This window comes from Orycteropus afer, unplaced genomic scaffold, assembly GCF_000298275.1.
Source record: "Orycteropus afer afer isolate SDZICR_OR568_19922 unplaced genomic scaffold, OryAfe1.0 scaffold00004, whole genome shotgun sequence".
Classification (NCBI taxonomy): domain Eukaryota; kingdom Metazoa; phylum Chordata; class Mammalia; order Tubulidentata; family Orycteropodidae; genus Orycteropus; species Orycteropus afer.
Genome location: NW_006921591.1, coordinates 11,245,631 through 11,257,637, shown reverse-complemented (window position 1 = coordinate 11,257,637; position 12,007 = coordinate 11,245,631).

The following is a 12,007-nucleotide window of genomic DNA, read 5'->3' as shown; positions in this document are numbered from 1 at the left end:
ACCCACCAGCCACTCCTCGGAAGGAAGGTTGGGCAATCTACTTCCGTAGTGATACTGCCTCGGAAACCCAAGGAGGGGTCGCTATGAGTCAGGGGAGACTTGACGGCACATAACAACAACAACAACAAATCTTAACCTGGCCTAGGTCCAGTTGTGACACTCACAGCAGTTCTCATGGGAATTTCTTCTTTCCTTCCTAAGTCTTGATATACACTAAAAAGTTACTGCCATTGTGTCAATTGCAACTCATAGCATCCCCCATTGGGTTTCCAAAGCTGTAAATCTTTATGGAAGCAGACTGCTTTGTCTGCTTTTTTTTTTTTTTTCTTTTCTGCAGAGTGGCTAGTGGATTTGAACCACCAACCATTTGGTTAGGAGCCAAATGCTTTAACCACTATACCCCCATAGCTCCTTTGATATCAACTAGTTGCATCATTTTTCATTTATAATCAATTGTTCTGCTTGTAGTGAGCGAGTAACTAACAACTTTCACAGTTTCATATAAATTTGAGCCTTTATTTAAGCAGCTGGTCCCTGGGTGCCACATCTGGTTTGCGCTCAACTACTCACCTAAAGGTTGGTGTTTTGAACACACCCAGTGGCACCTTAAAAGAAAGGCTATCTGTTTCCATAAAGATTACAACCACAAAAGCACCTTTTTAATAAGTCTGTAATATATGAGGTTGTCATGAGCCAGAATGGGTTTGGTTTTTTATTTTTACTTTAGCAACAAATTATTGAGTCATCACAGATCAATTATTAAACATTTTTTTTTTTTTTTTTTGAGCCAATTCTCCCAACTGTCCCTTGGGAATAATTAAGGTATTAGTTGGGAGCTCTGGTGGCATAGTGCCTAAGGCATTTGACTGCTAAGCAGAAGGCTGGAGGTTAAAACCCACCAGCCACTCCTCAGAGAGAAGACTGGGCAGTCTACTTCTATAGAGATAGCACCTCAAAATCCCAAGGAGGGGTCACTATGAGTCAGAACTGACTTGACGGCAGTGAGTGAGTTGAACAGGTGATCTTGACTAAGTAAGAACACTTCTGTGGACTTCAGTTTCCATATCTTTCAAGGTAAGTATCTGTGCTTGAAGATTCCTTTATTCTGTTACTGTGAGTTGTTTTGTGGATATCTTAAAAGGGCTGTGAGTGTTTAGGATATAGTTTAGAAATGGTAACATAGTGATTAAGGCACTTGACTGCTCATCAAAAGGCTGAGGAAGGTTGGGCAATCTACTTCCATAATGATACTGCCTTGGAAACCCAAAGAGGGGTTGCTATGAGTCAGGTCCAACTCCATGGCAAATAACAGCAAGAACACAAGAATATTGGCTGAGAGCCACTTTAAGCAGTGCTGAGAAATCCTATGAGGGCTCTTCTAATTTCCTACAGGAAGAATAAAAAGGTTATGATGTAGCTCAGTTACATCCCTATCAGAATAACAGCACCAGATGAAATGCTTGGCTCGCTCAGCACTTGTTCAAGCTGCATTAATTTGACATCATGCACAAGCTGTTGACTGCCTGCTCAAGTCTTCCACTGTCTGTGGCTCGTTGACTGCACAACTGCTCTGATCAAGAGTAATTCTATTCCAGACAGTTGGGAATGAGCACGTTCCATACAGCCATTGAAACTGGAAGCTTCATCAACTAGTCACTGAGTTCCATGGAAGAGGAATTAAATTGGAGGAAGGTGCATACTGAAGGAAGAAGGTGATGGAGGAAAGAAAAAAGTTGATATTAAGAGGTGGCAAAAGTCACAATGTGAAGTTCAGGGCACAGCTCCTGTTAGGGAAAGGATTGCCATCAGGGGAAGTGATGAGAGGCTTCTGTAAGGTGAGAGGGTTAATGATGTTGTTTGAGAGTGCTTAATAAAAATACTGATCATAAAATACGTGAGACACCAGCGAATACTGAAATCTAGATGGGATGAATTACATATTTAACATCCATTTATTGGTTACTAATTAAGACAGGAAGAACACAATGGGTTCTGAATATGGAAGTTTGGCTTATAGTTTAAAGAGACTGTCTTAGAGCATAAATTTAGGACATAGAAAGAACATGGGCCACCACACGTCTATCACTTTGTCTAACTATGGTGGTTTAGGTGTTGCACTGATGCTGGAATCTATGTAACTGGTATTTTGAATAACAGTAGAGTTACCCACAGCAGACAGGTTTATGTGGAGCTTCCAGACTAAGATATATTGCAAGAAAAGCCTAGCAATTTCCGTATGAAAATTAGCCAATGGAAACCTTATGGATCACAGAACATACTCCAAACCTTCAAGACACTTCTTTTGGACCATGTAATTAGGAGAGACTGATTGCTGGAGAAGGACGTCGTATTTGGTAAAGTGGAGGGCCAGTTAAGGAGAGGGGATCTTCCGTGAGATGGATTGACACAATGGTTACAATAATGGATTCAAACACATTAACAATCATGAAGATGACCCAGGACTGCACAACATTTTGCTCTGTTATACATAAAGTCACTGTGAATTAGAGACAACTACATGGCAACTAACAACAATAAGGTAGGAAAAGGGACAGGTGCTTGCTTTCATGAGCTCAACTATAGCACAGAATATAGCATTGTCATGTTGTCAATGGTGTTTCTTTCAAACTGTATCCAGGCTGGCATGGGGATTCAGACACTCAAACTGTTCTCCCTGTCAAAGGAGAGGACATTTTTACATGAAAGTCAGACCTTAAATGCTGGGACACTGAAGAAAAATAACCTATGGACATCAGTTTACTCTCTTGCTTGGCAAACACACTGACTCCTCCCATGCTGTCTGTAAGCTGTATACCCCATCATCCCATACTCCCTTTCCACTGTCATGGAGTCCCACAGTAAGAAAATGACAGGAATGAAAAATATCTAAGTGATTGGCTAGTACATTCCTCTCATTTTTCAGATTAGGAAATTAAGCTCAAAAAGAACTTGCCTTAAGTCATTCAGCTACTTAGCTGTAGTGGTTGACCTCATTTGGGTTTCCTTTCTCTCAGTCCTTTGGTGTTTCCTATTTAAGCTGCCTATCTATAGTATAGTCAATCAATCTATAGTCCTCGGAAGGAAGATGGGGCAATCTACTTCCATAGTGATACTGCCTCGGAAACCCAAGGAAGGGTCGCCATGAGTCGGGTCCGACTCAACGGCACATAACAACAACAACAACAACAATCTATAGTAGTGTAGTGCCTAAGGCACTTGACTGCTAACCAGAAGGCTGGAGGTTCAAACCCACCAGCAACTCCTTGGAAGGAAGGTTGGGCAATTTACTTCCATAGTGATACCACCTCAGAAACCCAAGGAGGGGTCTCTAAGAGTGGGGTCCGACTCCACGGCACATAACAACAACAATAAAAATATCTTCAAAACTTAGAATTATTTTTCAAACATCACTCACTTTCCTTTAACAATCCTTGATAATTTCTTGGAATTCATTTTGTTTAATTCTTTTTCTTCTTCTTTCATGAACTGAGGTTAAGAGAAATACTATTTTCAAATGAGCATTGTTCCTTTCCAATTTTTTTTTTTTTTTTCTGATCTGACAGGGAAACTTTAATTTGGATATATTAATTCTGGTATTTTTGGATTAAAAAAAAATCAGTCATTATTTTGTTCTAGTACCACATACATATTTCTGATTCTTAATAATAAAAAAAAAATTATGGAGGAAAGATTCAGTATTATAGTCTATAGTATCCTAAATAAGAAGCATTGGTTGATATTGGGCTAGTCAAGCCTGAAGATGTGGGATGGAATTGTAGAAATGGCTGAGAGGTGCATCAGTGTTATGGATTGAATTGTGTCTCCTCAAAATATGTGTTGAAACCCTAACATCTACACCTGTGGATGTAATGTAATATAATCACCTTCCATAATGGAAAATGACATAATAAAATAAATTAAAAATAATTTTAAATAATAAAAATAAATAAACTATTATTGGATGGATCCTAAACCTAATCACTACTGAGTTATATAAAAGCCACATAAACACATAGATAGACACATAGACATAGGGGAAAACAGACAGTATCTGATGATAAGGGAGACATATGTGCTTAGAAGCTCAGGAACTACAAGAATTGCTGGCTGTTAGAAGTTAAAATAGACAAAGAAAGACTATTCTCTAGAACCACACCCTGAATTCAGACTTCTAGTCTCCTGAAATGTTTAAAAATGAATTTGTGTCGTTTAAAGCCATTCATTTCTGGTATTTATGTTACAGAAGCACTAAGAAATGAAAACAAATTGTTTCTGGCTTAACATTTGCATGAACAATTTCTCCCAGAAAGATCAGCACAAGGCCGGTCCCCATGAGGCGGAGGTTAAAGATGTCCCAAATGTCCAAACTACTATGCCACTCCATCAGTTCAGAAATTAACTCCTCCTCCTCCTCCCAGTAATTTCCCCCATCTTAGGGTTCTGTATTTCAGTGTAACACCTCAGAGAACTCACAGACACCCAAGGGATCAGCTCATGTAGTAGTTGTGGAAGCTGGCTGGTTGGCAAGTCCCAGGTCTGTGAGTGGGGCTGGAGGATCCTCCCAATTCTCGGTGTTTGATGAACCTCAATCAGCAGATCAGATGACAGCTGCTGTCTCAAATCCAGGGGTGAGATGAGAATGAGCCAAGACACAAAATAGGAGCAAGAAGAGGGTGAATCTTCCCAGGAGATTTGTAAGTATATCTTCAAGGAAGCTAAGGGTGGTGACTTGAATTATACCCTCCAGCAAGGCAGGAATCAAGATACATTCCACCTGTGTTGCTCCAACAGAAATAACCCAAGTGGATGGCTTTAACAATCAGCAGCAAATCCCATCACAGAGCAGATTGTCAGTCATGATAAGGAATGACCACTACCAGCTGCCCAACCAAGTGGTTACCTGACTTTTACTATCACACCATCCCAAACAGGCATGGATAATAAGATTTACAATACATCACAGAATGGAGGATAATGGCTAGAAGGGCCACATCAAGCAATTCACTGCAACATTCTAAGTGCATTTAGTATATGAAAATGAAGGGTCAACATGTAGTTTCTCTTTGATATACATAAAACAATATATTATAATTGTCATCAACATATGAGGAAACAAAGCCAATAGACACTGGTTTCCAAGGAGACTGATACTATAGTCCTAGTCTGGACCCTGGAGCTCAACCTATTTCTTATATATAATTTGCTTGTATGAGCTATATTTCTTTTCCATTGGTTTATGTATGAACTTGACTTAGCAGAAAAGAATATGTGCTTTAAAGAGCATCTGCTTTGTTACAGAAACAGAATTTTCTTTTCCTATATACTACTCGACGGCACTTAACAACAACAAAATATAGTATAGACTGTGCAACTTTTCTTTGATCTCCTCTTTGTAAAAATAAAGAAAAATCTAATCTCTCATCTTGAAATTCAGTAGTTGAACTCAAAATTCTAATTGTTAAGTTCTCATTCTTAGATCATTTGACCCACAGTTTGAGAAGTTTTTATGTCTCTTTTAAACTACTATTCCCTGAAATTTCATTCTAATTGACAACAATTTTCAAATATTGAATGAATTTTGTTTTTAATTTAACAAGCAAGTGGAATCATACTCTAGAAGAGAAGTCAGCATGAAGAAAAGCATGTTCAGCTGTTTTCAAGTCTGTATCTTTTTCAATTCCACTATATCCTGGTACTTAACACACATATATTCTATGATATTGTTTATGGTCTTCCTGTAATTTCTGTCTTTCTTTTTTTTTAAATCTGAGTCTGATCTCAGAAAATAGTTTAACTCTGAAGACATATAAGATGTTGGAACTGAGTTTGAATCAGGCCTCTTCCAGTTATCAATATTATAATTTGATATTAGGCCTGGATCCCTGAGTGGCACAAATGGTTCATACTCATCTACTAAACCAAAAGGGTGGCAGTTTAAATCCATCCACCAGTGCAGAAAAATAAAGGCCTGGTGATCTGCTTCCATAAAGATAACACCCAAAAAACCCTATAAAGCAGTTCTACTTTGTGATAGATGAGGTTGACATGAGTTGGGACTGACCTAAGAAAAACAATGAGTTCAGATTTTTTTTTAAATTTTTATCTTAACTATGTACTTAATCTATCTGAACAATGTATTCTCATTTATAAAAGAAGTATATCATAGGTTCCTGTGAAAAATAATGCGTGATAAAATTCTTAACATAGTCCTCAAAAAAAAAAAAAAAACAACAAACTCACTGCCCTTGTGTTGATTCCAACTCATAGCAACCCATATTGGGTTTCCAAGGCTGTAAATCTTGGAAAGATGAGCAGACTGCCTCATCTTTCTTCTGTGGAGCAGCTGGTAGGTTTGAACCACTGACATTTTGGTTAGCAACCAAATGCCTTAACCACTACCCCATCAGACCTCCTTTAACATAGTCCTAGCACTTATTAATTGGTTAATAAATCTAGTGTTTGTTGTCCTGTCAGTCATTTCTATTTTTAATATCTTAGGTTTACTGAATCTTTGAGAAAAAAATACTAAATGTAATAAGAAAAGATCTTAACTTTCTATTCACAACATAGCCACCAATTCTTCAGACAAGAAATGGCACCTTCTTTCATTGTCCATTAAGAGTGGATTAAAGCTGACTGATAGTTGGCCAACTATGGTCAGATCTCAATTAAATAAATGTTTGGCAGTGTTTCTTATATGTTAGTGTTATCAAACTTTTTTAAAAAAACAAATTCAAACAAGAACACATCCAGATTTAGTAGTGAGAGACTTTATTAGAAAGGATTGATACAAGAAGGAGAAAAGAGAAGAGAGCTATTGTGATAGGTAAAGTGCTCTGACCATAAGATCAACAATCCTCTGAAATTAGGAAAAGTGTGTTTTTCTTGTATAGCGACGAATGTAAAGAAGGCCAAAGAACCTAGTGTTGGAAAGTAGGGTGAAAGGGTGGCATAATCATATAGTAAATCAGAAAAGTTTTAAGCTGATGCTAGCCAGTGCTATGGGAGAGCTTCTTTTAAAGAGAGATTGCAAAGACTGAGGGTGTCCTAATCATCAGGGATATAGAGAAAGGAAAGAAGCTCAACCAAAGCTGGTTAACTAGCATTTTCTCTAATTGATTAGTGGAGACCAACAGTTCATCTCATCTTTTATGAGGCAAAGAATGGGAATTTGGAAGGCCTGAGGATATAGTGACTAAGGCATATGATTGCTAACCAGAAGATCAGTGGTACAAACTTACTAGTTACTCCATGGAAGAAAGATGAGGCAGTCTGCCAATGAGGGTTGCTTTGAGTCAGAATCAACTTGATGATAGTAAGTTGTTTTTTTGGTTTTTTTTTTGGTGCCATAGGTAAGCTAGAGATATTTTTGGGTCTTATCTAAGTCATAGAATAGTGTTTCTCTGCAATAGGCCATTTTCTGAAACTCTAAAAGTTGGGGGATTTCTTAACCTTCACTAATTTACAGGATCACAAGTTTCAGATAAAATTAAACATTGTCAGAATACAACAAAATCACTTAATATTTGTGCAATGTATAAAGGCCTGGTCTCTAGCTCCCCAAACCCACTGCCATAGAGTCTAGTCAATTTCAACTTATAGCAACCCATATTGATTTTGTGAGGAGGTAAATCTTTACAGAAGTAGATTGTCCCATCTTCCTTCTTCAGAGTGTCTGGTGGGTTTGAGCTGCAACATTCTGGTTTGCAGTCAAATGCCTCAGGCATTGCACCACCAGAGCTCCTTTCTGGCTCCACAGGGATTCTAAATCAGCAGATCTTCTAGGGAATCCAGAAATCTTCATTTTTCATAAGATCTCAGGATATTTTCATGAAGGTGGTCCACATACTCTGCTTTAAAGAGAATGAGGAGACACATAATATTAATTTTATGTATAAAAAGCATGATCAGAAAGGTTGTTTTGCCTCTAGTTGAAAAACATTTTGATATATTTGAATTTTCTTTTCTATATTAGTGAGCAGAATCTAATCATTACTAAAGTTTAGAGTGAAAAATATCTGAATCTTTGAAGCTTTATTTAGGAAAAAAGAGCAGTTTCATCTCTGCCAAAGAGGCAAGGAGGCTTCATCTTCTGGTCTCCTCTAACCCCATAAGAGGAAGACAGAATCACCATCAGTAGCCCAAGGTCAGACATGTTGCCTCGCTCTAGCCCTTTCACCAACCCTGACACCAATTGTTCCTCCTGCAGCACCCACCACCTTTCTGCTGGGTTTGGTAATATCCTGCAGTGGCCACACAGAACTCACATATCATGGGGTTTATTAGGGAAGCATCAGGCTACAATTCATGCTCAGGAACAATGCTCAGTCTCTCTTATCCCACCATCTCTCAGCCAACAGTCTCTCTCAGCCCACTGTCTCTCACCAACAATCTCTCTCAGTCTCTCTACCAGCAGTGTGTGTCTCTCAGTTTCTCTTTCTCAGCAGTGCATGTCTCTCAGTATCCCTTTCTAAGCAGCATGTGTCTCTCAGGAGCATGTTTCTCTCAGCAACACATCTTTCTCAGCCAGCAGTCAGAGAGACTTCTTCTGCCTCTGTTGTTGTTGTTGTTATGTGCCGTCGAGTCGGCCCCGACTCATAGCGACCCCTCCTTGGGTTTCCGAGGCAGTATCACTACGGAAGTAGGATTGCCCAACCTTCCTTCGGAGGAGTGGCTGGTGGGTTTGAACCGCCAGCCTTCTGGTTAGCAGTCAAGTGCTTTAGCCACTATGCTACCTGGCAGAGTGGCCAAAGTAACAATCATAACGTCAGAATTACACAAATATTTAATGGATAAATGTGAGCATGAATCCACATGTTAGAAGGGAGAAGCTACAATCTAATTTCAGAGAACAAGACTAACCCCTGAGCACTTGAGTGCAAAATTCTATCCCAGCACTTTTCAGACTGCATTGTAATACAGATGATTTTCCAACAGATCCTTAAGGATCAAGCATCTTTTTAAAAAAAAAAAAAAAAAAAAAACCTTATATCCCTCTTTCCTACCATCTAGCATGACGAGGCTAGATTTCAATAAATTCATATTGTGTAAGTGAGTAAATATGGAACTAACAGAATAATATAAGGCAGTATAGTCAAGCACTAAAGAAAATGAAAAGGCAGAAGTCATAGAAGGAAGAGATCATTTGATTGAATGGATATTTACGAACTCTTAGTATAGAAGGATAAATGCTGGGTATATTAATATGAATAGGACCAAGTCCCAACCTTCGAAGAATTCAAAATATATTTTGGGAAATAGACATATGAACAGATAATTACAATAGTTACAGCCTTTCTCCTACCTAACTGAAAGCTAGCCTTGGGGCATAGAGCTTGTATCTGGTGTTTACATAAGACAATATTCATTGCAATATTCACCTATCACTCCTCAACTGATCTTTGCTCTCTGATCCAGATGTTGGATAAAAAGGTGATGAAAGATATAAAATGAAATTAGAGAGGACAGAGGATGTACCAACATCTGGGTAGTAATAGTCGCAGAATGAGGAGGGGCATAAAATGAAAAGGAGAGGACATATTTAAAGAAAAACTATTAATACATTTCTGAGGGTGGGGAGAAAAAAATAAAAAGATAAGAAATCTATGATCAAAGGGCCCATAGTGTGTTAAATAAGGATAGATAAAGAAAGATCTACACCTAAGCACATTATAATGACATTTAGGAACATCAAAGATAAGAGAAAATTATAAAAGCTTTATAGAAAAAGAGGAGATCAAGCATATTGGAATCAGTTAGACATCAGATTTTTTAAAGCATCACTCTGCAAAGAGGCAATGGAGTAACAGTTTCAAAGTATTTAAGGAAAAGCATTTTGTGTCAAAGATTTTATATCCAAACTGTGCCATACATGTAGCTCCAAAAAAACCCAAACTCACTGCTGTTGAGTTGGACCTGACTCATAGCAACCCCTCCTTTGGTTTCTGAGGCAGTATCACTATGGAAATATACTGCCCAATCTTCCTTCTGAGGAGTGGCTGGTGGGTTTGAACCACTAGCCTTCTGGTTACCAGTCAAATGCCTTAGGCACTATGCCACCAGAGTGCCTCATAAATATAAAGGACTATTAAAACTTTCTCAGAAAGATACATTAAAAATAAACAAACAAATAAATAATAAACATTTTAAAACACTTTTGGAAGAAGCATATCAATAAAAAGGGAAATAATTCTAAGAGAGCTGAACAAGAGCTTTGAGAAGTAAGGGTGATCAGAAAGCTAATTAAAGTTATTATTTTTATTTTGTATTTTTGAATCTAGTAAAGAAGGGGGAAAAAAAAAAAAAAGCATTCGTAACCCAGACCACAAATTATAGGTGATTCTAGCCACAAGTTGAGTTCTAAGAAGCAGACTCTGAAACACAGATTTGCATTCAGGTTTATTTGGGGGAGCCCTCAAGAGAAACACTCATGAAGGAATTGAAAAAGCAGAGTGAGCAGAGGAGAAGAATGAACAACATCAACAAAGACCCCAGGAGCTTGGATGGCCCTTCACACTTGTGTTGAATTGAGGCAAAGGAAATGGTATTTGTATCCTCCATGGGTAAGTCAATGAGAGTGAGCTGCCTGCTGAGAGGGATCATAAACTTGAACAAGGTAGCAACTTTGGGCCAAGGACAATTTACTGGTGGGACCCAGCTATGATCTGCAAGCAGTCTCTAGCCTTTGGGGAAATGAGTGTCTCAGTCCACAGAGGGTTTCAAATGATGTAGTAGATCATCTATTACAATTTCCACCTGGCATTGAGAGCATGCTGATGTATTTTTTCTTTCTAAAATACAGAAGTACATAGTTACTGAATGAACTAGGCTGAATAATGGTCCCCTAAAATACCCACATCCTAATCTGTGGAATTTGTGAATGTCACCTTATAAAGCAATAGGGACTTTGCAGTGCCTTGCAGTGATTAAGAATTTTGAGATGGGGAAATTATGGCAGATTATTCAGGTGGCCCTAAATGTACTCACAAATATACTTATAAAAGAAAGGCAGAGAGAAATTTACCATAGGAGAGGAAGTAAAAATATGATGATGGGAGCAAGGAGAGAAAAAGTGGTGTGAGGAAGTGCCATGGGCCAAAGAATGAAACGTCTTCAGAAGCAGGAAACTGAGAGGCTATGTATTCTCTCCTAAAGTCTCCTCAGAAGCATGGTAATGCTGACATTCTGATTTCAGATGAGTGAAATCCGTTTTGGACTTCTGGACTCCAGGAATGTAAGAGATAAATGTGTGTGTGTTTTTAAGCCACTAAGTTCACTGTGATTTGTTACAGCAACCATAAGAAATAAATACATTGATAAAGCTTATAAATATGGAATAAAAATATAAATACATTTTCTGAATATTTTTTTCAACCATTATAAATTTAGTGTCCCTTTTCACTTAACTCATAACTTTATTTCAGATCTGAGTATGTTTGTCATGTCTCAAGGATAACCTTGCTTATCCTTGACTTGACCAATTTCCCTAATTGTTGGTGCTTGTGGCATCATGGTCCTCTCCTCTAAAACACTTATTCATTTTTAAATTTACCTTTATTGACATGATAATTCGAGTAATGCCTCACTCTTCCCTAGACACAGATTCCCTGAAAGTCAAGAAGACATTGTATGTTTTGCTCACCATTTTATTTCCAGGGCTAAGCAAAGAGTTTGGGATATAATATGTCTTCAACACATATTTGTTAAAATAAGCTAAGGTGTTTGAATTCAGATTAAGGTGTTTGAATTCAACAAAGCAATTCAGAACCAGACAAGAAATTATGACCAAAGAGGTCTTGTAACTGGATGGAAGAACTAGGTCCTGAGGTCAGTGTCTGAGTGACAATGAAGACCTTAGCAGCAGGAGAGAACTAAGTGGTACCAGGCAGCTCTAAGCATTTGTACCTTCAAGAAGCCCTCAAATGACCTCCATGTTTGTACACTCACATGGAATCTGTGGAAGGGTAAAGGCAAGGTGAGAACTCTTTTTTTTTTTTTTTTTTCCCTT